At 49.0% G+C, this 24,619-nt stretch overlaps 1 protein-coding gene, 1 long non-coding RNA gene and 1 pseudogene across 7 annotated transcripts in view; 2 read left to right on the forward strand and 1 right to left on the reverse strand.

Annotated features, from left to right (window-relative positions):
- The window catches only part of UNC93A (unc-93 homolog A), a 41,657-nt gene extending 31,865 nt beyond the window's left edge, over positions 1 to 9,792 (reverse strand). Inside the window, exons 1-3 of one of the 5 annotated variants that reach the window (XM_038526550.1) lie at positions 9,659 to 9,792; positions 7,483 to 7,633; positions 6,203 to 6,340 (exon numbers count right to left, since the gene is read on the reverse strand). The gene's annotated coding sequence lies outside the window, so the exon portion shown is untranslated. Of the gene's footprint in view, positions 1 to 5,002; positions 5,022 to 6,202; positions 6,341 to 7,482; positions 8,338 to 9,650 lie in introns of those variants that run through there. The other 4 variants (XM_038526547.1, XM_038526549.1, XM_038526548.1 and 1 more) reach the window with 4 other exon arrangements.
- On the forward strand, positions 1,174 to 2,634 carry LOC100855528 (annotated as a pseudogene).
- On the forward strand, positions 9,192 to 22,285 carry LOC102153253. Of its 2 annotated transcripts, XR_005353799.1 has the most exons (4): positions 9,192 to 10,014; positions 11,669 to 12,147; positions 18,093 to 18,254; positions 19,338 to 22,285. It is a non-coding gene; the product is annotated as an uncharacterized LOC102153253 (long non-coding RNA). The 2 variants fall into 2 exon arrangements; XR_005353798.1 differs by lacking the exon at positions 11,669 to 12,147 and having other exon boundaries at positions 19,338 to 22,283.
- The last annotated feature ends 2,334 nt before the right edge of the window (positions 22,286 to 24,619 follow it).

A 24,619-nucleotide genomic window follows, 5' to 3' on the forward strand; every position in this document is an offset into this window, starting at 1 on the left:
TTAATGTCTTTTGATATTGGTATGCCTTGATTTATTTATCATGTTCTTTTGTACAATTACTACAGGATTTTCCCCTGTGGTTATCATGAAGCTGACATAAATTATCTTAAATTTATAACATCTTATTTTAAAATGATAATGACTCAACCTCAAGAAAAGTCATAAACTTTATACTCTTACTTCTCTTCTCCTTCACATTTTAGCATATTGCTATTGCAATTTACATTTTTTTATTGTATAACTAATAACAGACTAGTATAGTTATGGTTATTTTTAATACTTTCATTTTTTATTACTTTTAAACTAGAGTTGTAAGTGAATTATGCACCACTCCTTCCATATTGCAGAATCTAACTATGGCTGTATATCTGCCATTACCAGTGAGGTTTGCACTATCTTTTTATGTTTTTACTGATATTAATTAGCATTCCCTTACTTCCATTCAGAGAATCTCTTTAATATTTTTATTCCTCCTTCATTCCTATAGGATCACTTCACCAGGTATAGAATTCTTGGTTGACAGTTATTTTCTTTCAGTATTTTTTAATATGTCATCCCATTTTCTCCTGGCCTAAGAAATCTGCTTCTAGTCTTACAAGATTTCCTTTGTATGTAGTTTCTCTCTTTTCTTTTGCTGTTCCTAAAATAATAATTCTTCTCCTCCTCCTTCACCACCTTCTTCTTCTTCTTCTTCTTCTTCTTCTTCTTCTTCTTCTTCTTCTTCTTCTTCTTCTTCTTCTTCTTCTCTTCTTCTCCTCCTTCTCCTTCTTCTCCTTCTTCTTGTCTTTGACTGTTGATAGTTTAATTATAGTGTTTCTCAGTGTAGTCCTAAGTGGGTTCAACCTATTTGGTATCCTTTGGACCTCATGGATCTGGATGTCCATTTCTCTCCCTAGGTTTGGGAAGTTCTCAGGTATTGTCACTTTAAATATGTTTTCTGTTCCTTTCTCCTTCTCTTGTCCTTGAATTTCCCTAATGTGAGCATTATTTCATTTCAATGTGTTCTATAATACCCATAAGCTTTCTTCATTCTTTCATTTTTTTTCTTTTTGCTCCTCTGACTGAATAATTTCCAATGTTCTTTCCTCCAGGTCACTGATTGCTTATTCTATATGGTTAAGTCTACTTTTAAAACCTACTGAATTCCCCTTCCACACGGTCACGCTGGGCTAGTACCCGCGCCTGGAATCGGGCTGCAGCCTCGCCTGCCGCCCCCCGCCCGCCAGCGCCTCTGGATCATGGACCCCCGCAAAGTGAGCGAGCTTCGGGCCTTCGTGAAAATGTGTAAGCAGGATCCGAGCGTTCTGCACACCGAGGAAATGCGTTTCCTGCGGGAGTGGGTGGAGAGCATGGGGGGTAAAATACCACCTGCTACTCATAAAACTAAATCAGAAGACAATATCAAGGAAGAAAAAAACAGATAGTAAGAAGGCGGAGGAAAACATAAAGACAGACGAACCATCAAGTGAGGAAAGTGATCTAGAAATTGACAATGAAGGTGTAATTGTACCAGATACTGATGCTCCTCAAGAAATGGGAGATGAAAATGTAGAGATAACCGAGGAAATGATGGATCAGGCAAATGATAAAAAAGTGGCTGCCATTGATGCCCTAAATGATGGTGAACTACAGAAAGCCATTGACTTGTTCACAGATGCCATCAAACTAAATCCTCGCTTAGCCATTTTGTATGCCAAGAGAGCCAGTGTCTTCATCAAATTACAGAAGCCAAATGCTGCCATTCGAGACTGTGACAGAGCTATCGAAATAAATCCTGATTCAGCGCAGCCTTACAAGTGGCGAGGGAAAGCACACAGACTTCTGGGTCATTGGGAAGAAGCAGCACATGATCTTGCCCTTGCTTGTAAACTGGATTATGATGAAGATGCTAGTGCAATGCTGAAAGAAGTTCAACCCAGGGCCCAGAAAATTGCTGAACATCGGAGGAAGTATGAACGAAAAAGTGAAGAGCGAGAGATCAAAGAAAGAATAGAAAGGGTTAAGAAGGCTCGGGAAGAACATGAAAGAGCCCAGAGGGAGGAAGAAGCCAGATGACAATCAGGAGCTCAGTATGGCTCTTTCCCAGGTGGCTTTCCAGGGGGAATGCCTAGTAATTTTCCTGGAGGAATGCCTGGAATGGCAGGGGGGATGCCTGGAATGGCAGGAATGCCTGGGCTCAATGAAATTCTTAGTGACCCAGAGGTTCTTGCAGCCATGCAGGATCCAGAAGTTATGGTGGCCTTCCAGGATGTAGCCCAGAACCCAGCAAATATGTCAAAATATCAGAGCAACCCAAAGGTTATGAATCTCATCAGTAAATTGTCAGCCAAATTTGGAGGTCAAGCATAATGCCCTTCTGACAAAGCCCTTGCTGAAAGAAAAGCAACTTCGATCACCTAATGGATGTCGCAATAATACAAACCAGTGTACCTCTGACCTTCTCAAGAAGAAAGCTGGGGTGCTGTGAAGAGAATCCCTACCCCTCTGCCCCACATGCAACTGAAACATTCTACAGTGGTTTGCCATTAGGGTATTCATTCAGATAATGTTTTCCTACTAGGAATTACAAACTTTAAACACTTTTTAAACCTTAAAAATATTTAAAAACATTAAAAGAGTGTGTTAGTCCCTACATTTTTCTTTACTAATCATTTCAGTTTTTTTCCCTTTGGATTAATTGGGCAAGGAAGCTACTTCAGTGTGGAAGATTTATTATTGCTCAGTTTGAGTGAAATAAAGGTTTATTAACAGGAGGCAAAAAAAAAAAAAAAACCTACTGAATTCATCAGTTCAGTTATTGTATTTTTTGACTCCAAGATTTCATTTGTTTGTTTGTTTTGATGGTTGCTATTCCTTATTGAACTTTTTATTTTATTCATACATTGTTTTCCTAATTTTGTTTAGTTGTCTGTCTGTTTTCTTGCAGTTCACTAAACTTCCTTAAGAGGATTATTCTAAATTCTCTGTCTTATACTTCATAGATCTTCATTTCTTTAGGGTCAGCTATTGGATCTTTATTAGTTTCCTTTGATGTTATCATATGTACCTGATTTTTCATGATCCTTGATTCATTATGTTGGTATCTATACATTTGAGTAATTGGGCTCCTCTTCTAGATGTCACAGGTTTGCTTTGGCAGAGACAGTTCTCCAGTCAGTTCAGTTTGGGTTTCTGGGTGTGTCTGCTGGTAATGTCCTTGGCAGATGAGCCCTGATATTATGGTCTATTTCTGGAAAGGCAACGTTTCCAGCTCTGTGGATGAGACTTGAAGTTGTGCTATTGGTTGAGAAAAGTTGAATAGGGCTGCTAGTTTGGTTCCCTATCCAAGAAGCCGTAGGATGGGTTCCACGGTTGGCTGGATTCTCTGGTTGAATTTACAAGATGGTCAGGACTGGGTAGTATATTCAGTACTAGGTAGGGCTATGAATTAGTCCTGGCAGGACAGCAGGATGAGAGCCTGTATAGCTCATGATTTGGGGACCTGAATCAGGCCAGAATTCCCTGGTCATGTGAGGCCCCTGATTTTGTTTTGTCAGCGGGGAAGTCATTGACTGGGCTTTCCATTCAAGTGCCACTATATGTAGGATTATTGAGGGCTATGCAGTTTCCCATATGCTTTGGTTAAGTTGCTTGGTCCAACAGGCTGAAGGTTGTACTCAGTGACGAGCTGGGCTGTGAATTCAGTGGCAGGGATGGCCAGGAACAGTAAGAGAAGCAGCTCTAAAGCTGGCTAAGTTCTTTGTTTCTTGTCTTAACTCAAGCCAACCCACATCCCAAGTTCCCTGGAAGAACAGGGAACTAGCTTTGCTCTGCGAGCTACCAGTTGTGCTTGCCCTTCTCTCCACTCTAGCACTGCTGGGTCACACAGCTTCCAGGAGTTGTCACAAAGCTTCTGGTTAAATGGGCCTGGAAGACACTTTTCAAGGTGGATGGGGCAATGTCTCAGCCCTGGCACCCCCCCACACACACCATGCCTTGATAGGAAGAGGAAAAGCTTCTCTTAATTTCCCAAACAAGCTCTCTGGTTGGGAGGGTCTGGGAGCCACCCTGGGACTTGACCATGTATTAATTTCCCTGCTTATGTGCAGCAGGATGGATCTGTGCTTGGTACTGGCTTTGCTCTGGGGGCAAAAAGCTCTGCCTGATTGCTTCTCAGCTCATGCGCAGCTGTGCTGCACAGCTTCCAGGAGTTGTTGCCAGTCTTTCTGGCCAGATGGGGCTAGAAGGCACCTTTGCGGGGGGGGGGGGGGCTGTCTCAACCCCTGTGCCTGAGAAAGAGCTGCTCCAGGCTACTCTCAATTTCCCAAACAAGCTGTCTGGCTGGCAGGGGCTGAGAGCTACCCTGGGACTTGGCTGTGTATAAATTCCCCTGCTTGTGTGCAGCTCAGGAAGCATCCACATTCAGTACTGGCTTTGTTCTGGGGGCCATCAGCTCTGCTTGCCCGCCTCTTGGCTCGAGCCTGCACAGCTTCCAGGAATTGTTGCCAGCCCTTCTGCTCGAATGGGGCTAGAAGGCACTCTGCACAGTGAGTGGGGCTGTGACTCAGCACCTTGCCTGGGCAGGGGCAAACTGGACTTGAGAGAGGGAATAATTCCTGATTTGAGGCTCCAAATCCCACAGATCCTCACCCTACCAAGTTCCCTGGTCACACCGTACCCCTGACCTGGTTTTGCAGTCGAACAAAACCTTCGTGGAGATTGCTACTTGGGCACTGCATGCATGAGCATGGTCTGCTGAGGTCCCAGTGCTGGTTGTGGTAAGCCGTACCCCCCCACCCACGGTCAGATTTCCAGTGGTCCAGCCCTGCACATTCCCTGCAATCCCGACAGTATGAAACCAGATTAGAGATGCCCACAAAATGACCCACAGTGCTGGGGAGGCTAGTTGTTACCCCAGGTTCCCTTTCCCCACTGGATGATCCAGACTTCTCCGCGTGGTGTGGTGCTGGCCTAGGGAAGAGGCGACGTGGTCAACATGTGGCTGTGTGGCTGCTTCTCTTACCTGGCTGATGCAATCTGTCCTGGCCTGTGATGAGCAGACGGTGCATCAGCCTCACTCCGGGTTCTAGGATTCCCTCAGGAGTGTTCTCCAACAGTCGTTAGTTGTTCTTGTGACAGGGAGCCAAGGCAGGGACGACCTATGTCATCATCTTAGCAATGTCACTCTCCCAAAATATTTCTTAAGAGATGTCCACCAGGACTGTGCCCAAACTGTTCATGTGATGAGGACGAGTTTAGTTGCAGCCACAATGCTTTCCTTCGTAACCAGAGGGCCCCAGCCTCAGACGTGTGTGCCCACTAATTGACACATTCCTGCAGATATGTGGTTGGGACCGAGATGAGAATGGGGAATTCCAGAAACCCGAAAGTTGTCTTGACTTGTTAGCCAGCTTCAGCATTAATGGAAACGCCTAACTGGATATGTGAACCTGGGCCAGCGGGAGCCTCAAATGGCTGAAGATCTAGGTATAAATGGCTCAAAATACCAATAAGCGCTTCATGCCTTACATTTAACATCAATACCTTATCACTTGGATGAAAAAAAAGATGGTTTTGTAGATCTGTTTGAATCCTCATGACCACTCACTGGGTATTCAAGTGAAAGACCCAGTGTCTGGCTGAAGGCTGAGATTGAAGGTTCTAGATAGACTCAAGAGTTTGGCAGGCGGGGGATAGTACCAGCCACTAGATGCCGCTGTTTCGCCGACGCTGAGCTCATCAGAAGCTCCCAGAGGTGTGAGTTGTAGAGGATCACAGGTTAACATCAGCAAAAACCTCCTGCTGAGAAGCTAAAGATCACTCTCAATTCCAGGGAAGTCTCTTCAGTGATGGGCTCTTTTGAAGAACTTACTTAGATAAGCAAATTAATATCAATTTTCTTGACATTTAGACCTGATATCTTTGTTAATAAAAACAGCACCACACAAATTCAAATTTGTCCCATTCATTAGTTATACTTTCATCTAGTAAAGATGAGCAACATATTTGTAAGGAATGGAGCAAATTATTGCTCACATTTGGCATTCTTACACTTTGAAGGTTAATATATTTGGTTCCTTTTCTTTTTTTTTAAGTGAGACCAATTTATATTCTCTTCTCCCTGGCTTCAGCAAACATTCTGTTGATCTTGTAGCAAGTGTTTCAAAGTAGCTGAAGCTTTAGAGGGGCTGGCCGGCCTGCTGGCCCATGGGTGAGGACCCACCTGGCCACAGTCCTCTGGAGGCAAGTGGGAGTCCTCCTGGATCCAGTCCTCCCTCAGCCGAGGCCCCTTCAGCTTTATCAGAGAGAGCGCAGACCTTCCTCAGGACAAACTCAGTGGAATCAGGGCCCAGAGAAAGACCTGAAATATTCCAAAATTTTTTTATACTCACAGTGCTCCCGAGGCACATCAGCCCTGGGAGCCGTGGTGAGATCCTGGTTCTTCTCTGTCCCTGGGGTCCCTCGCATGCTTTTCCACTTGGGCCACACAAGCGGCCTGACTGCAGCCTGCATCTGTGGCAGGAATCTGCAGACCCTCCCTTTTCCCTTGAAGGGAAAGACCAAGCCCCTTCATCTTGTCCCAGACAGGAGACCAGCGGGCCACGGCGAGCACTGGGAACGCCCTTCACATGCCCTGCCAGCACTGCAACATGGACTGAGTCAGAGAGGGGAAAGTCCTCATGCCATACTTGCATATTGGGAGGGGGTGGGGTGAGGGAGGCGCTGGGTTAGTGCACACTCCGGCACACGCACACAAGCATTCTGTTCTCCACATTCCTTTCCGTCCAGTGGCCCTTCTGCTGGTTGAGCAGCCCGGCCACCTTCTGCAGGCAGTCAAGCTACTTGCTGGGGCCTGGCCTGTGCCAGAGACAGTTCTGGGTGCTACGGCCACCACACTGACAGTGGGCAGGGGTCCCTGTTCCCTCGACAGTTCAAAGCCACTGAAGGAAACAGATAGTAAACCACGAAGCAAATAGAGAAATCACATGAGTTCGAGGGGGGTGCACACTGTCCCCCAAATAAAGCAGCTCACGTGATAGAACCTATGGGGAAGGTGACAGGGTGGCAGGTACCACTCACACAGCTGCCCGGTTCCACAGGTGTTGACCCAGACCCACCTCATCCCCACAGAAACTGAAAGTTCCAGCCTGGCATCTTGTGAGCCCAGGGGACCAGAGTCCGACGCCCTCTGGTTGAACCGGGTCCATCTCTTTGAGCCCTGGGGGCCACTAAGACAGCTGGACCTGTCCCTGGGGCAGCCGAGGGCCAAACACACATTTGACCTCAGTTCTCCAACTCGGGCCAAGTGGTGATTACACCTGAACGTTCTGGGTAGTTTTCAACCCATTACTTTGTCTGCACAGGTAATGCTGCAGGGATGTTAAAAATTACCTTGGTAAATCTCCAAAGATAATTCTGTGCCTTTGATCCCACAACACACAAATATCCACAAAGCTTGAATTCCGTCCCCAGACCAAGTAACGCCACGCGTGTCGATTTTACCTAGTTTTGTGCCTCCTTGGTCCCCGTCATCATCGTGGCGTAGGACTTCTTAGATCTCGGAGAGTGCTGGACATTTCCCCGGCTTGCTCTTTTTGTGAGTGTGTTGGGAAATCATTCACAACACCTCCTTCGCTTCAGTAAGTGACACAACCTGTTTGCAAATGACAAGTCCCTGGGGCTGCTTATCTGGGAACTACTTGACTCTCAGGGAAAAGATCTGCCAGCAAGATTTGGAAAGGTAGGCTGGGAGAGAGCCTGGCGTGGCTGAGAACATTTTATAAAGACTCCTACTGAAGTCTTAGTTTTCAAACAAAAATAGCATAAGCTCATTTCAATGAAAAAAAAAGTCATCTCGTGGAACTTAAGAAACAACAACAACAAAATAACAAATAAAAAGAAACAAAAGCAAGCAGATTCTGAACTGTAGAGACACACTGGTGGTTGTGGGACAGGGAAGAGGGGAGAGAGGGACGGGGAGAGGCCTTGACGGGAGTTGGGGTGCACACAGGGAGATGAACACTGCGTCGCATATGGAAGTGTTAACTCTCTATATTGTACACTTGGAACTAAGATAACACTGTGTGTTCATTATACTTCAATGAAAAATTAAGAAATTAAAGGAGTTAAAAGAAAAAAGGAAAAAGCATACACACATGTGGATATGTGTATGTGAATATAAGCACACAGAAACATACATGTGCACACCTACGTACAGTGAGTCTACAAGCAGACTCACACCAAACTGTGGAGGCCGAGAAAAAATAAGGCCATCCCACCTAAAGTTTAGCATTAACACAAATACAGCCATCTTAGGCCCCTGTGAATAAGAGCTGAACTTTATGGGAAAAACTGCAGAATGTCCTCAATGTCCTCAGCAGAGAATCCCATATCAGAAAGACAACAGAGCCCACTCCCGTGGTAGAAAGCCCCATATTAGAATGAGAACAGAGCTCAATGCCCTTGAAAGCCCACATCAGAATGTAAACAGAACTTGAGAAATTCTTCCACCCCTTCTGAAAATCCCCTAGACCAGCCTATAAAAAACCCAGCTGTAACCCACTTAAGGGTTCAAGTCCCTGCTCCGCTGTGTCGGGTATACTTGGACCCAAGCGTCGAGCTTGCTAATAAACCCTCGTGCGCTTGCATCGGTGTTGGCTCCTCGGTGGTTTCTCGGATTCGCAATCTTGGGCACAACACAAACCCTTCTCTGGATGACAGAAGTGTGGAAGGAGGGAGCGTGTGTCCTGTACTGGAGGCACCTGTATACTATTCTCGTATTTTTAGAAAAAGCATTTAATTTTAAAAAGAATGCAGGTTTTTAAAGGAAAATGGATTTACATAAAGAATTTTTGTTACAATGAACTCTAAACAGGGGCACCTGGGTGGTTCAGTGGTTGAGCATCTGCCTTTGGCTCAGGGTGTGACCCTGGGGTCCTGGGATCGAGTCTCACATCGGGGCTCCCCACAGGGAACATGCTTCTCCCTCAGCCCATGTCTCTGCCTCTCTCTCTCTCTGTGTCTCTCATGAATAAATAAAATCTTTAAAAAAAAAAAAAACCTCTAAACATTAAACTAAAACTCCAGATTACATTTAGGCCTCTGATTTAATCATTAACCTAGTCCCCTCTTAGCTTCTCTTGAATGTTCTCAGGCCCCACCTGCTCCCCAAGCCAGTGGTTTACAAAGCAAATGTAAACAGGCCACCAGAAACCACCGGAGCTGCCAGCAGCCCTACTCACGCTTCCTGTGTTTCCACACGAGCCTAACTCTCCGTCCTGCCCCGCCCCGCATGCCGAGCAGGCCATCCTTTGGAAGCAGGCGATCCTGCCCCTGTGACCCTGCTGCTCCGTGATCGCTTATCCCTGAGCTGGTCCCACACGGGATCAGCAGCTCCTTGAGCCTGGCCTGTCTGTGCTAAGCTGAAAAGAAGTGAGATGTGTGGTTGGGCCCCCAGAGGCAGCCTGGCAGCCAGCTGCACAGAGGGCTCCCCACATTCTGCTACTGTTCCGAGTCCTGCTCTGCACTGGCCACAGACAGACGTGCGGTGGAGAGAAGACAGGGCCCCCTCCCCAGACGGCTGGGGCCTGCTCTCAGGGGTGGCCGGCATGATCAGATGGTGCTTTCTGCCCCCCGAGGAACAGAGCCCCCCTGTCTGGGAGATAAACCACATCCCTACTTATGCTGTTCAGTCAAGAAGCAGCTCCTGCCCCTCTGTGACAGGGACGCGCAGTGGGACTGCAGGCCACGACGGGGTGGGGAAGTACTCTTTTGCTCTGTGGAGGAGAAATCAGGCTGATGATGTGTTTTGAGAACCCGGAGGGATTGTGACTCACAAGGTGAGTAAGAATTCTGTGCTTACAGCGTGGGCCTGGGTTCGGCCAGTGGGGCTGCATGACGGGCGTTCCCAAGGAGGATGCCCAGCTGCTGTGAACCCAAGAACCTCTGCACGGAGACGTCTCCTGAGAGTTCTTAGCCAGCCGAGAGAGGGTAGTGCACCTGCTGGGGCGGCTGGCCTTCTGAACTGGACAGCAGGTGGGCCCCTGGACTCGGGACCGAATTTTCTTGGGAAAATGAGCTGTGTGGGGGTTCTACAAGCAAAATTGGGTTTTTCCAAGTAACCCCTAATATCTTGGTTTTTAAACATGTTATGTTCAGCCTATGTCATGGTATTTGCTATATCCCTGGTGGCCATGGCTTGAGCTCTGTTTTGTGAAGTGGGATGGGAGCAGGGATTTAAGGGGCGGTCACGCTCCTGGCCTTCAGACAAGTTTCTTACCTGCATCTTTCCCTTGCCCCTCAGCAGACTGGATGGGCCAAGCAGCCCTTTCACTGCCTCCCCAAGGCGGTTCCTTTGTGTTCTGAGAGCTGCATATTTGACCCCTTCTCAGCAGCTCTTTACTGAGCACCCACTGGTGCCTGTCACCGTGCCGAGGAGCCTCTGGTCCTCCAGGTCTACCGCAGAAAATATGATGTACAGTTTAAAATAAACCCATAGAAAAGCCTTCCTCTGCTGCACTCAAGGTGGTCGGGGGCTTGAAATGTCCGTGCACATCCTGCAGCCTCATGGGGGCTCTGGCGTCTGGAGGAGCCGTGGGTACTCTGCAGGGGGCCAGGCGGGGAAGCTGGGGAGCACCCGGGGTCTGGCCATCTGCAGCCAGGGGGCCTGGGGTCTGACCGGCGTTTGGCCCTGTGTTTATACTCTGCATGCAGTAAATATTTTTGGATTTAGAACATCGATTCTACCAGAATAAGAGAATGCATAACTTGTGAGCGTAACCTTCCCAGAAGGGACTGAACATTCTGTGAGTTCCACTATAAAGTCATTTACTGATGTGGCCTGGTGTCCGGAAGAGCCAATTTATTGAAACTTTTGCAAGCCCCTGTGCTTCTGGCATCCAAAGTTAGGATTGGTGTCACTTACCGGAGCTCTTCCTTATTACCACACGCTTTCAATAACTAAGCAGCTATAACTTCTCTTTCATCTTAGTGAGGGGTCTCTGAAACCTTGTCTCTTGTCCTTCAGACCCACTCCCAAAGAATAAAGATAGGTGTGTGTATGCATGTCTCTATGTGTGTGCTTACGTGTATATGTGTACTTACATGTGTGTGCACATGTGCATATATGTAGGATATATATGTAGGGGTGTGCATGCATGTATGAATATGTGCACACAGATGCATGTGTGCATGCACAGATGTCTGTGCATGTACATGTATGAGTGTGTGCACACAGATGTGTGTGTAGGTGTGTGTACGTGTGAGCATGTATGGGTATGTATGCATGCACATATATGCATGTGTATTGTGCATGTGTGTGTGCACATAGGTGTGTGTGCATGCATATCTGCATGAAAGTGTGTGCATATTTGCCTGTGAGTATGTATGGGCATGTATGGGTGTGTGTGTGTGCATGCACGTGTGTGTGTGTGTGTGTGTGTGTGTCAGTGTTTACCCTGTTCCTCCCTAGCTGGTAGGCAATGAGGGGAGTGAGGGAGCAAGCATAGTTCAGGGCTGGGTTTATTACATAAATGATGTACTCCGGATATACCGCCAAGCTACCTGTTTCTCTTACCACCTCACCTACCTTCACTTTCACACGCGAGTCCACACATCTACCTGGGATTTGGGCAACAAGGAAAGCTCCCCATCAACCTCACGGTCCTTTGTAAAATATGCTGTTTTTCAGTGACAACACGGAACTGTTTGCCATGGGAGCACAGGGCCGGTTATAAAATCCCCCAGGAGAGGACTTGCCGTGAGGATGCCCCCATGTGACATAGATGAGACAGTGGTTCACTTCCTCATGACCCCCAGCACACTCACGATGACCGCTTGCACCTGTGCTGAGGCAGACCCGGCCATCCCCTGCCACCGTCTCAGGTCGAGCAGCTGAGCGGGAGCTGTGTGGCTCCCCAAAACCAGCTAGATGTGGGGAAGTCAGCTCCGATCAGCTGACCGGCTGAGGCTCCTCTGAGCGTGGATGCCTGTTGGTGGGGTGCCCATCCGAGGCCTGCCTGCTTCTCCCCAGCAAAGTCCAAACCCGCCACCTTGACGACTCCGTGCACACGGGGCACAGCGCTACTGCAGCCACCAGAACAAAAGCTGTCCCAACCTGTTTGGTGCTTGGCTGTGACATCACATGCGTGTTTACACGCAAATCCAATGGTAAGACTGGACAGTGTCTAATTCCTCTTTCTCAGGACATTGGAGGACCAGCATCTGCACTTGGAGGTAGACTGTTTCCTCCCGGGAGTGGGGCTAAGCCTTCTCCCTAACCGAAGGCTAAAATGCCTGTCTCCCCAAGAGCGGTATCAGGAGGTCCCAGGTCACAGGAGGTGCACGGGAGGGTGAGCAGCCCCGGCGCAGCTGTCCCTGAGCCTTGTGAGAGCGCCACTGTTAGGGCGACTTGACCTGCAGGAGGAAGGCAGCCTCACCGTGGGGGCCAGGACCTCCCCCGCTCCCGTGTGCCCTTCTAGCAGGCAAGCCTGGGCCCCTCCAGGAATGTGCCCTCACCACAAGCCGACCATGTGTGAAAATGCACACTTCTTGGAGTGTTAGCTGCCCGACCTGGCTTGACCATTGAAGTGGCCCCCGCCGGACGCCTCCATCTCTAACGCGCCTCCCTGAGTGTTCTCGAGTGTTCTTTGAGTCGAGGGAGCAAGTGTTGGAGGCCTGCTCTGGTGCCAAGTCTCCTGGTCGTCTTTTATTGAAAATGAAGTCGGCCACCTTATCGTGTCCTGCATGCATGCTAGTTCCAGCTCCTGGTCACGGAGGATGTGGGCCACCTTCTTCTGACCTAACTTTGCACGGGCAGCTCCAGGGGGGCAGGATTGATGGCTACTGCAAGCCTCCCGGGGCTCCCCTTCCCCACCCTGGGATGACCTCCTGGTGGAGTTACAGGGACTTCAGCTCCAGTAGAAGCCTCTAGAGAGTGGGTGGGTTTGCAAGGGGCAACACACAGGGCTGGTGTTCACTTTGGATATGATTCCCAAGCTGGCCCATCACAGCTGAATCTGTGTTCCCTACTGTCACCACCTCAGTGAAGTCAACGTGAGGGCCCTTTGATGGGCATGTCCAGGGCCAGCCGTGATAGGACGGGTTGCCAGATTCAGCTACTGCTCTACTTCTATAGCAAGAAAACTCATTTTTTAGTTTTTTCCTTCAATTGCATCCCTAAGCAAAGGCTGCTTCAGTTCTGACAGTCCCAAAGCAAAATTCTTAGGACAGAAGGAGGCAGATTAGGACCAGCCTGAGTCAGATTTCCACCACCGGTCTGATTTCACCCGTGGGGTGGGGTGTTCAGGGAGCACTCACCTGGCACGAGGCCATCCCTGTGGCTGGGACACGGCCGCCCGGGGAGAGCATGCATGGTCCCAGGGCCAGGCGACACCCAGCTGGCTTCCCCTGCAGATAGACCTCGGGAAAACTCTGATCCCCGACCTCTGTGTGTGAGGCCGGCGGGGACGGCTTCCCTTCTCGGAAGAGTCACGTTTGGATTCTCCCAAGGATCTCTGTCGGGGGAGAGCTCATTATACCAGTTCTTTCTTCATTTATCACTCAGCCGCCAGCGATAGTGGGGCCTGAGGAATGTCTGCTTTATGTTTTCAAGCACCAAAAACATACTATTAACTTACTTGCAGTATAACTTTGCCTCAGAGAATATTCTACCAAGAAATCCTGTTTCTCTTCTAAGGTTTGAATCCTCAATCCCGGGTGCGCCGTCTATATTCCCATTGGACCCAACGTGCTCACGTCCTGCACCATCAGTGACCTCAGTGGGGACTGTCATTGGAAGCCCCATGTTTATCTCTGGTCTGAAGGCAATTGTATCTGCCTCACCTGGAGTCCTGCCTGCAAACGTGATTTTTCCTGCAACCCTCTGGCACTGTGCGACCCTGCCCCACTCGTGTCCACTAGTGACGGCCGGCCAGGCTGCGCCACGGCTTCCTCCCACCAGCTGCTTCTGCGAGAGCTTGTCGCATTTGGCAGCTTCTCATACTTAGATCCCTGAGTGCTATTTACTCATCTTGGAGGGCGTATTTACTGTGTGCCAGGAGCTGGGGGAGGATCCAGACACGCTTTCTGGGCGTTAGGGATCCAGGGAGGAAACAGCTTTAGTTGTCCAGATGTGCACAAACTGGCTCCCAAAGAACATCCAAATCCGGCCATTGCCAAAGGCATAGAATTTTCAGGGATCTTTGCCTTTCCCTGTCCCTCTCCAGGAAGGTCTGGTGAAGGATTTCAAGGTTTGCTTTTCAGCTCAGGCTCACTCTGCATTTTCTTGGAAGGCCCAGCCAGGAAGGAATACTGGATTCCCACCAAAATGCCTCAGCTCACCCGGGACCCTGACCCTGGGCTGGCCCTTTGGAGTTGTCCAGCCAGGCCTGGGAGGGAGTGGGGGTGGGGGTGGCCTCCCAGGCTTGGGCCGGTCCTCAGAGGGCGGCACTCCCAGTGGTAGGGACAAGGCCACTGTCGGCTTCATCAGGCTGCATTTACTGCCTCATCCCTCCTGATAAATAACAGGTGACATAAACTGAGCCAGCTGGTATTCTCAACACTTGCAATTTTTTATGTCTATAGTATAATTTATAATGTTTAACAAAAGCCTGTTGACACCTCCATTGAGATGCTGTGCATTTATACACTAATACAACATGATGTCAGCACAGACTTGAAGAGATGCCGGGGTCATGCCAGAGCTCAGGCCAAGTTCGAGATGGAAAGTGTGTTACAGTTACTAGCCCTGGTCATTTGATCTATGGACCATCGCAGGTGCTCATCTCCGGAACCGTTAGTGTGAAGCCGGCCTTCTAACACTTTCATTGTTGGATAAAAGTTAGCATTTGACGATTTCCGTTGTCTCCAGGAGAGGCGATTGTTGCTCCTGTTGCTCCTGTTGGAGAGGACATCCTCCAAGTCATTCTGTTTCTCCTGCGGGTGTCCCGTGCGTGCATCACCTAAGGCTAGGCTTGGCGCTGAGGACCGTGAACTCCACTGACTCACCCCAGAAACGTTCCCTCCTCTCTCAGCTTGGGGGCAGCTCCTGGGTTGTCAGGGGTCTGGGCTCCTTCTGTCCTGTCCTCACCTGGCAGCTCACAGTCACTCTCTTTCTGGCTTCAAGAGCCACCCAAATACCCTCCACACAGCAAGGAGGACGAGAAGGCTGACCCCTGCCGCCCAGGACCTTCTTGGATGCTCTCCTTTTCACAGTCTCTAAAGACCCAGAGAGAAAGATTTTTTAACCCCCAAAAAGGGCCCAGCAGCTTCCAGAATCTGTTCCCAGTGATAGATTATGTAAGTCATTGTGGTTTCCTGTCATCATGGGGTGTGAGTCTGGGACTACTCCTCACCCTCCCAGCCACGCCTTCTTTGAGACGCAAGCCAGATGTCACCCGGTGCCACACAGATGTGGGTGCCACAAGGATGTGGGTGTCCACCCCAAAGCTGGGGAGCTAGGGCGTTCTTGCAAAGAGTCTGAGCCGTGGCTGGTGCAGGAGTTGGAGCCAGCCCTGCGTGTCCCTGGCAGCCCCACTGCCCAGATGTCCCCAGGCTGCACTGCCCACCAGGGGCCCCAGGCTTAGACGAGAGGGTGCCGGAAGTGTTTTACTCAGTGTGGCAGGTTCAAAGCCTGGGTCCTGAGTGGGCAGTGCAGAGGTCCCCAGCATGGGTGCCCTGTCAGAAGCACCTTCACCCCTGGTGTCTTTGTGGGCAGGAGCCTTATATCAACGTCTGCTGACTCTGCCTGGAAGTCCCTGACCACTCGGGTCTGGGGGACAGCCCTGCTGCTCACCGTGTGCATGCTTCTATGGCTCAGCAGTGTCTGTGCTCATCCACTGGGCATTGGTAAAGCATGATTTCCAAAAACATAAAATCATAACTCTCATGCAAATTTTCAACAGACACGTATCACAGATTTTATTCACATCATTAATCAATGGGGGAGCCAGACTGTTACAACTAGTTCAAAAGAGAATTGGAAAAACAGAACACATACAGCTGGCTCTTAAATTGGGGGGGGGGGGTTGGGGCACCAGTCCCCTGCCCAGGTGAAAATCTAGTTATAAATTTTGATCACTCACAAAGCATACTAACAGCCTGCTGTTGACCAGAAGCTTTACCAATCATGTGGATGGTTGACTATCACATATTATACAAAATATAATTCTTTTTCTTATGACAAAGTAAGTTAGAGAAAAGAAAATATGAAAAGGAGAAAATATATTTACAGTACTGCAATTATTGAAAAAAATCCATATATATAAGTGGATTCATGCAAAGCTGTGCTGTTCTAGGGTCAACTGTATGTTTATGTGTGTGTGTATACATATAGCACAAATACACATACAGAAATACAGTCAACAATGTTGAAGTAAATTTTCTTTTTTTTAAAGATTTTGTTTTTTGAGAGAGAGAGAGATCGAGAGAGCAGAAGCCAGAGGGTGCAGCAAGAGGGAGAAGGAGTAGCAGGCTCCCCACTGAGCTGAGATCATGACCTGAGCTGAAGGCAGACACTTAACTGATGGAGCTAGCCAGGTGCCCCTGAAGTAAATATTCTAATAGATGTGAAATCGGTTAAAATATCTAAGAAAAAAATAGCATTGGGGGTGATCTTTTCTACAGGAAATCTTTGCCTCTTTACTGAACAAAACTCATTTTGCTTTACTGTGGACAAAAATAATTTGCATTAGCATCCATTTTCGGTAAGTTAGCTTATTATCCCTGCAGACTTGTACAATCGTAGAGTCAGTAAAAGATCGATCCATGAGGCACACACTCCTGTAGAACCACTCCCGACGGCTTACACCCAGTCTCAGTATTTTGCTGAAAGGACACCAGACCATTTGTTTGTCTCACTGCTAAGTCTGGGCAATTTTTCCTGCCAGCAGCTACCTGGCCAGGTGATTTACATAGATTATTAATAATGTTCTTACGCCAATCCTAGGAAGTAGAGGTGTTGCCCCACCTAGCACATGAGCAGTATAGATGTAGTGAACTTACAGTTCCCCAGCCAGTCCTATGTCTCTGGAGAACATAACTAGTACAAAGATATTAACAGTCAGGTGACCAACAGTTGGTAGAGGTAGAGTTTGCACCATACCCGTAGGCATGCTCAGAGTAACAGAAAAATATGGAATAACAGTATGAATTTTTAAAATAAGGGCAGCCCGGGTGGCTCAGAGGTTTCGCGCCTGCCTTCAGCCCAGGGCGTGATCCTGGAGACCTGGTTTCGAGTCCCACGTTAGGCTCCCTGCATGGAGCCTGCTTCTCCCTCTGCCTGTGTCTCTGCCTCTCTCTCCACTCTCTGTGTTTCTCATGAATAAATAAATAAAATCTTAAAAAAAATAAAAATAAAAATAAAAACCATTTGTGAAAGAAGAAAATGAAAGCGGAGAGCTAGCAATGAGGGCTATTAGATGGTAGACGAAGGCCCAACCCCAAAAGCAGGTTTCCTGACCACCCGAAAGCTGCTTCTCTGCTCAGGGCTCTCCTTGCACGTGATTTCTGTTTTGTCAAAGACATTCTGCTCTTCAGTCTGTGAGACCGACCCATGAAGGGCACGGGTAGGGCTGGGCCTTGGCAGTCTAAGGCAGAGAGTGCAGACTCTGACCTCATGTCGGAGCCTCACCTTTTTTCTAGCACACTGTGTCACCTGCACAATTACAGAGGTTTTTTACGGCCTGCAGATATCCGTGGTCTGAAGTCTCGAGTCACAGACTGGCTTCTGATAACCACAGGTGCACCAGAGGACCTAGGGGACTGACCCACACGGGGTGGGGGCATGGCGGGGGCATTAATCGTGGCTGTCTTCCAGGGGTCCTGGCCTCAGGCAAAGCCCCTTGTCTTGTGTGACCTCCTTTAGGCTTAATGAAAAAGAAGTGTTTATAAAAATGAAGTATTCTTTCAGAAATATAAAAACTAACTCAAATAGTTTTCAAGTATGTGTGATCTAGGATAATCTTCAGTAGATAAAAACTAGTTTGCATTTTATGGCTTTAATTGAAATAGGCATGTCTTCAGAGTCATTGATAATCAAATATAATGTGATGTACAACTTTTATTCTACCTGAATTTACTGAAAGTCAAGTGCACTCAAGTTTCTTCTCTTCCAGAATTTGTCAGCAGGAGAAATAACTGAAGATGACGGAATGTCTCATAATGTCTCATTAAAATTTTCACGAACAATCTACCTATAACCACTAAGAGCTAGTAAATTAAATAGATATGAGATAAAAGTCTCCGAACATACTTTTCAAGAATAATTACATTTTATGGTATGTCTACTTAAAAATATTTTCCTAAATCTTTTTGGTAACTTGGAACCTTAAAATTTTAGTGAATTAAATGGTAGAGTCACTAAATACCTTGATCTTTTCCAAAGAAGTTGAAATACTGAAATGCAGATTATCTACTTTTAGAGAGGAACGGAAGCTATTTGAGCCTATTCGTAAACATTTTTGCATAATGTTGAAATATTTACTATGAGCAAGAATATACTTCAGGAAATTATGAGATGTATTTATAAACCTGCCAATCCCCAGAATCCCAGTGTAACAGAGTCCACGATTTTTTCTTGGCTTTTAGTGAAATGAAGGATGTTAAGGGTTAAAATGTGGAATCACTACGTATAATTAAAAACCACTAGAAATAATCAGAGTGAAAGAAAAACTCTGTCTAAGGGAAGTAGACTGCCTTTTCATGAGGAAAGGTGTGAAGGACAGGTTTGTTTTTGGCGTTGTTAAGGAGAAAAGTGAGTAATTCTGTCCCAAGGTGGAATGACTAGCTGTTCCAGAATGAGGAACAAACCCTGAATGGATATAAAGACATTGTAGAAGGTTTGTAGAAAAGGAAACGTGGAAAAGGAATTTTGCATGTGACCAAGCTGGCTGAGGTCACAGCGGATTTAAGTCGTTAAAGAATGAGTCTTGCTATCAAAGTACATGGGCGCAAAATGAAAATTTGTTTTTCTCTTGTTAAGAGAACAAAGTTTTCTTGGACGATTGGTCTGCTTTTGATAAGAGATTGTGAAATGGTTTTCTTTACTTTTCTGGTAACCTGCCTGGAAAGCAAAGATTGCCTTTGTCACCAGAGTGTCCTGACTTCCCATCCTTGTCTGGTCTTTGAGTGTGTGGGATGACGGGTCTGCTCCACAAAGCATCTGAGTCTTCTTCATAACGGTGTAGCCTTCTGTATTTGCCTTTAGCAATAAGTTTGGTTCTTTAGATAATTAAGCATTTTCCATGTCTACATTCAGCTGGGTTCAATAGATAATTAAGCATTATTTCCATAATGACCTGTGATCCTATTTGATCAAATGTTCAAACTTTCTGACATTTTGACAACTGTCCCAAATCTAGCTCTACATGGAGTATTTGTGACCTCAGACTAACTTGGAGATTTCCCAGAAGGTCCCTGGCCGAAGAAGAGATGTCGAGCCAAGCACACCTACGCAGCATGTCGCTTCGTGAGGAAGCGCTGTCGAGCAGGAGGTGATGTAGCCGCCCTGGGTTACGTGGGCTTGGATGCTCGTTACCAGCCTAGGAACCCAGAAGCTGTCTGAGCTTCGTAGAGCTTTGTCAGTACCCAGCTTGTCCACTTACGATCTTCATTTGCTGACCGCCACAGCAATAACTACATTTCCTTATCAAATGCACTCTTATCATATCTTTAATCATAGCCATTTAAAAATAGCCTTTTTGCCATTTGCAGCAACTGCTTTGCTCTGATGTTTTGGCAAAGGTGCCTCATCTTTGCAGAACAAGACTGGACTTGAGCCTCTCTGCAGGGGCCACACCAGGTCCCACCACCACTCAGGGGGCAGCCAAGCCGGGGACTTGCACCTTAGGTCCAGGTCTCACAATTAGAAGGGCTCCTTGAAACACTGGGAACTCTCACCAGCTACAGACCTCGAATTAAAACTGACTAGAGAGGTCACGGCTCTCCCAAGGTCACAGATGCGGACCTTCATCCTCAACGTGAAGCCTTTATTCCTCCCTTTGCTTTCTTGCTATTTTATTTTTCTGTCTGTTAATGCAAGGAAGACAAAGCTCCCTGAGTCTGGTAGCCATCGCTGAGTCCCCCACCAGGGCCGTTGCTGCGTGACAGAGGTCCCTAGGCTTTCTTGCGTAGTTGGTTTTAGATAACAGGTTGCTTTAAAGTCCGTATCAGATCAGTCCACCTGCTGTCCCCGGATCCAGCCGCTAGTGTCCTAGCAAGCGCAAGAAATTGACAGACTAGCCACTTGGCCAAACCAGGCTGATGCCCCTTTGGGCACAGTCTTCAATTTATCTGATACCAGTTGTGTGTCTGTATCCCTCTTGTGGCCGTCGCTGTGGCCTCGCGTGCGCTGTGTTCTCTCCGGGTCTGAAGCCGGAGTTCCCGACCTTGGCAGGACAGCACAAGGTCTCATGCACGTAGAGAAGCAGAAACCAGTGAACAGCCCAGCAGCTATTCAGACCTGGCCTCGTATCCTATGAGTCTCACCAGAAGACCAGAGCCACTCAACTCGGATGCACCCTAGAGTGGCGCTAGTGCTAAAATCTCGGTCAGCCCCTCACGTATGGAAGATAAGAGGAGACAGAGATTGTTAACTTTATTCCTCAAGGAGGCCAGGTGGGCGCAGGGCTGCCAACCGCTTTTGGTCTGTTGCTGCCCAATTGAAATCAATGTTGCTCAAATCAACTCGTAAAATGGTTCCTATGCCTCAGTTTACCTTGTGTCTTCCTCACATGGCTCTTCAGGTTCTCCACCTCTGGCAGATGCTTGATAAATCCAGACGGTGGGGAGGAATAACTTATCCACCTTATACAACTTCCAGTTTTATTATGCAGATTTGCTAAAGTTGACATTGTTCAATCGCCCAGAGGGAAGGAGGAGAGGTCTGAATTTCCAGCTCTCCTTCATAAAAATGATGCTTGACCTTGGATCGTGTAGGGGAGAAAGAAATTTCTTCCTTTACCCTCCTAAGCTCTCAGCTGGAAATCCCGAGACAGGTTTACAAGGGAAAACCAAGCACGTGTGCATGGGAGACACCCAGGGAGAGCGGCTCAGAGCTCGGGCTTAACCACCATCATTAGCTAAAGACAAGAGGAAGATGGGGTGGGGCGAGCAGTCGTGGGCAGTGGCCAGGAGCCAACGCGGTGAGGCTGTTGTCTTCTCCACTGACAAGATCCTTGTGACTGCGTGTCCTCTCTTCCTAATGCAGGAGGGAGACAGCCCCACAGATGGAGATCTCCTTTACAAATATAATTGTCCCCTACAAACAGGCAACTTCTCTGTTTCAGAGTTTCCCCGTAGCTGCTGTTTCGCAAAATAATCCTTGTGCCAAAGAGGCATTTTTGGGGTGGTGTGTTGTGCAGCTGTTCAGTGGGGACTTTCTGGTACCTGTGTCCCCTGCAAGCTCCAGCCCTCGTTTGGGGTCCAGACTCACCCTGCACACAGGAGGCCCCGCCAGCCCCATCCACCCGCTGCACAGAAGCATGGGCCTGGGCAGGTCCCCACACATGCCCGGTCTGGGAGTCCAGGTCCCCAGGCACTCCGGGCCTTGCAGTTTGTTCTCCCGGGAGCTGGTGTGACCCCAACTGCGTGCTCCACAAACACAACTGCTCATGGTCTGCAAACCAAGCCTGCCTCAGGCTTTCTTGACTCTCTTTAAGACTGGAATGATTGTCATTCCCAAACGGCAGGACCAAACCTGTGGGGAGCTCCTCCTTGCCTGGTTAGGCACATGAAGACTTTTGAGGAGAAACCTCAATCAAAGCAGGGAATAAAGCTTTGAATGGCACAGTTTTGTTTGGATGTAAGGGTGCCCCCTGCCTTCGCTGGGGACAGCAATTAGGATGCGACCATCATGCATTTAGCGCTTTCCCCGTAGAGCACACAGCTTTCATTCTCATCAGCAGGTAGGAGTCTGTCCCCGTCCTGGCTCCATACTCTGCAAGTCCTGCAAGGGCACCGTCCGTCGGCATGAAGGGGCCCATGCGGGCGGCCACAAGGCTGCTCCCCCAGGCAGGAGATTATTCTGCTGAGGGTGGGACCCGGTTCTCTGCTTCTCAACATCAAATACGCAGCTGTCTCTGTAGCTTCCAAGACAGAGGAGCTGGATTTGCAGACCCCAAACTAGTGGGTGGCCAGGAAAGGCCAGGGCAGGAGCTGAAGGACATGGCCACTGGGGTTCGTCCAGTGCAAACGTCCAGTGCGCAGCTTTCTCGAGCTCACGACGGCCTCTGTTTTCTTGGACTTGTCTGAGAACGTGTTTTATTCCACGACTTCACCATAAATTGTGTGTTGCCGGGTATTAGTTTTAAGGTATTATTCCATGTGGTCTTATTTTCCCAGCTTCAACCAGGATCCTTGGGCATCTCACCCAGGCCAGGGTGCCGTAAGCTCTTGCAAACACTCCCCTCCGCTGCCTCTGTGGCGATGCCCTGCCTGAAGCAAACTATCCAAATATTTTCTGCAGACGCCCTGTACATCTTGGACACATCGTTAGGGTCCCACTCAGAACAGAATCAAGGGGAAAAAAAAGTACAGAATCAAGGAGAACGTTTTCTGATTCCTGGAAGCCCGTAGCCTAAAATGGTCACGAACACAGGACAGGACGTTAGCAACGCATGGCAAATCTGAACAGTACGACCCGTTCTGTGCACAGTGTCTGTGTGTGAACATCTGAAAGATGGTTTTCAGGAAGAGTTTGAGCCTGGGGGGCCCAGTGACACCTCCGGCTGGGTGTTACTGAACAGACGGCCCCCCAGGTCCCTGAATGGTCCCACGCAGAGTGAGAATGTGTCAGCAGTGTCAGGAAAAGGCCTCCTTTTTGAGTCTTATGAAACTTCTTAGCTTTGGGGAAAAAAGTTCTTATCTTGCCTGCAACTGATAATATTCTCAAATTCCTGCAGCGGCAATGTTCCTGGAGCCCATCTTTGTGCCCTTTGCCCTGATCCCAGAGAATTTAGCTCAGATCCAAATTGAAAGAAAGACACCTCTTCAGGGTACTAAGGCCCGTGGCTCCAGGGAGCCCCATGTGTGTGCAGAGTCCCTCAGGACTGAGGCTGGGCCGCGAGCCTCCTGAGGGCCGTGTGTCCCCGTGGTCTCAGTGGGAGGGAGTGCATGTGTAAGCCAGGGGAAACCGGTTGGTTTGGCAAGTGTGCACACTTCTGTGACTTCCCCAGAGCCAGGCCATGGCTTCTGACGGCTCAGAAGACACTAAGAATGGGCCATCGGCCCGAGAAGGGTGAAACCCCAGGGCAGGGGCCGCACTGCACCTCTGTGAGCTCCAGGGCTCAGGGGGCCCCACCTTGGCCCGCCCTCGCTATAGGAGCATCCAGAGCCGAGGCAGCAGAGAGGCATATGCAGAAAAACTCTCCATCCTCTCCCCATGAGGAAGGGCAGGGCGATTCTCAATTCAGGACAAGTGCAGACTTGCCCCAGGGAGGGCACCTGAGGACACACAGAGCCAACCCCGTGCACTTGCACACGGCCCCTTCTCCCCTGTGCACGCCGCCCTCCTCCCCCATGCACACCACGCCCTCCCCCCTGTGCACACCACCCCTTCTCCACTGGGAGCCCCGTCCCCCACCCCCATGCACACCACCCCAACCGGTCATACCGCCCCTCCTCCCTGTGCACACAGCCCCCTCCCCTGTACACCCCTCCTCCTCCCCCTACTGTCCCCTGTGTATTTGCCTCCCCATCCATCGCCCCCCATAGGAACTCAAAGCCCCTCTCTTCGACTGTCCTTTGACAGAGATGCTGCCGGAGCCCAGATTCTAACAAACCTCCAAGTTCCTCATCCCGGGCTCCCCCATGACCCCTGTCCTTTCTCTCCTGTCCCTCTGTCTTTGCTTCTGCAGGGCTTCAGCAATGACCCTAAGATGGCAGGCTGCGTGGGATGTCCTGGGGACGGGGAGTGGCCACCAGGGGTCAGCACAGCCCACGTCTGGGGTGCGACTCCTGGACAGCCTTCTGTGTTTTGGGGGCAGTCTTGAGAATCTTCTGGAAGAAGGAAAAAGATCCAAAGGTTTTAGATGGACGGATAGAACCCTCACAGAGCCCGACATCCTGAAGCAGCAGCTGCCCCCGCAGTGACCGACATTCCCCCGGCCAGCGGTTGACCCACAGACAGGGAGGAGGCGGCGGGGCCAGCCTCTGGTCCTGGTCCTGGTCCTAACAGGGAGCCCCAAGAAAGGGGTTTTGGCAGGACAACGGGAACTTGGCACACGCCAGCTTCACAAGACCCACATACACAGACAGTGTTAGCCCTAGTGAGCTTGTCAGAGGGTGTGAGGGATCCCCTGAGTGTGTGCAGGGTGAGGCCACTCACCAGGGTGAGGCCAGAGGTGCCAGAGGTCATCCATCCAGCCACAGATGAGGCCTGGGCTTGAATCCCCCCACCCAGGTCTGCATCCACGGTGGAGGAAGAGATTAACTGCCCACCCCCCTGACAGGGTAGTTTACAGGACGTAGCACCAAATGGCTTTCCCATGGAGCCAGGACACAATGTGTGAGATGGAAGGACCACGGGGTAGGGGTGTGTAAGAAGGGCAGCAGAAGGAAATGACCGTGATCTGTAACCAGGCTGCAGATGGACACGTGGTCACTGCACCTGGGAAGTGACCCTGTCCTGAAACCAGGCTGCAGA

This window comes from Canis lupus, chromosome 1, assembly GCF_011100685.1.
Source record: "Canis lupus familiaris isolate Mischka breed German Shepherd chromosome 1, alternate assembly UU_Cfam_GSD_1.0, whole genome shotgun sequence".
In the NCBI taxonomy this organism is placed as follows: Eukaryota; Metazoa; Chordata; class Mammalia; order Carnivora; family Canidae; genus Canis; species Canis lupus.